This window comes from Octopus bimaculoides, chromosome 2 (assembly GCF_001194135.2).
Source record: "Octopus bimaculoides isolate UCB-OBI-ISO-001 chromosome 2, ASM119413v2, whole genome shotgun sequence".
Lineage (NCBI taxonomy): Eukaryota > Metazoa > Mollusca > Cephalopoda > Octopoda > Octopodidae > Octopus > Octopus bimaculoides.
The window spans coordinates 25,771,848-25,773,888 of NC_068982.1; positions in this window are offsets into that span (position 1 = coordinate 25,771,848).

The window sequence follows — 2,041 nt, forward strand, 5'->3', positions numbered from 1 at the left end:
ATATTATATTGTCCATCCATCCATCCATCCATACATGTGTGTGTGTGTGTGTGTGTGTGTGTGTGTGTGTGTGTGTGTGTGTGTGTGATAGTTAAATATTTCTATTCAAGTTTTGCATCGACAAAATACTAACAAAAGGGACCATAAGCTATGTGACATCTTAACATATCTGTAATCTATACTTATCCTTAGAATACAGTTGAATTTCGCATTGTCATGCAATACTTGGCATCACATTTAAAAATTGACGTCACCATTTTTGTTAGGCTGTATTAATGCTGGTCTTTGACTTCTGTGAATTAATATCACGAAAAAAGGTAAACCAATATTATGGGTCTTGATACATGACGTTGTGTGATGAAAGCAGAAGTATTTGCATTTAAAGAATAGCGAATGAATAATGAGGTTTGGAACTTTATGCACATTCATTCAGATCTGTCACTCTCTCAGACATTGACTTGACATAAATGGTAAATCTGGTGATTTACTGTCGACGCGGAGCTTTACTGTTTCGAAGATGAATTCCTAGAATAGTTTGTAGTGAGGAGTAAAGAGGCCGAAACATTTGGCCATACAGAACTTACATTATTTATATGCAACAAGTAAATATATATATTGTTTATTTTTGTTGATGTTTTATAGGTAATACTTGACGTCGAGTGGATAAATGATAAATGACATCAAAATCATTACTGTTGTGACAATCTAACTGTATTGTATATAGAAAACGGTAACGTATAATTTGGAGAAGATTTAGCTAGCATTTTTAGCAAATCGAGTGACTACGTAGTTCTCACTTTTTTACTGATAGGATAATCAGATATCGTTTTGTAACTTACTCGAATAGTTTTGTTCTTTTTCATATGATAAATGTGAGATGCCATTTGTAAATGGCATCTTAAGAAGCTAAGCCGGTTGATGCCTGCCTCTATGAATTCTGGCAAAGACCTTTAGCCCGATGAAAGCAGCTTTTGTTAGATAGATAAGCTACATTAGTACTCATTTATTTGCTCTTTGCTGATTGCGAGAGAGAAGAAACGGGATATCGTCCGCAATAGTAGTTCGTATTACCGAATGAGAAGGCAGAAATGCAACATTCATCTAGACAGGAATTTGAATTCAGATTGTACAGGTGGGGAATGACTACCAGAGTATACAAGCCGGTGTTCTAACGAATCCGCCAGATTGTTGCCTCAACTCATTTGTAATCAATACATAAATTTTGGTGAGGAGATTTCGTAGATTTGTTTTTGTTGTTTTTAAGAGCCAAGGGTTGAATAATTTCTTTGGGTTTTCTTCTAAGAATAATATGATATGTATAGTATTAAGTTTCAACTCTCTGCTTTCCGATTTAGTGTAAAATTTACCTGATATTTCTATGGAATTCAAAATATGTACTTGTAATTCAGCCGACTGTGGAACTTAACCCGTTCCTATAAACGTTTGCCAAATCAAAAGATGTGAAAATGCAAGACTTTAATATTCGAAATGCTTATTTTAACACCATAGTTAAGTAGATAAGGTAGTACTAGATTTCTATTTTCCAGAACGGAAGTTTGCATTCTCAGCAGCTGTTCATATGCATCCCCAGAGAAATATATCTATAATTATGTAAGGTTATATGTATATACTAAAGAGAATGTTATTTAAAATAGCGTTCCAGTATATCTCTGAATAACGATATACGTTTTGGTATAATGTTGAGTAAGTAAACGAACCAGGTTTTCTGCCCATTATGAATTCGCGCGTTATCTCCCTTTAAAATTCATACATTTTTGTGTGTCTCTTTTTTCGCTTTTTCCTTTATACATATTCTTTTATCTGCTTCAGTCATTTGACTGCGTCCATGCAGGAGCACCATCTTAAGGGGTTTTAGTCGAAGAAATCGACCCCAGGACTTATTCTTTGTAAGCCTAGTACTTATACTATGAGTCTCTTTTGCAGAACCGCTAAGTTATCGAGACATAATAAACACACCAATATCGGCTTCCAAGCAATGTTGGAGGGATACAGATACACAAATGCGTATATATATATATAT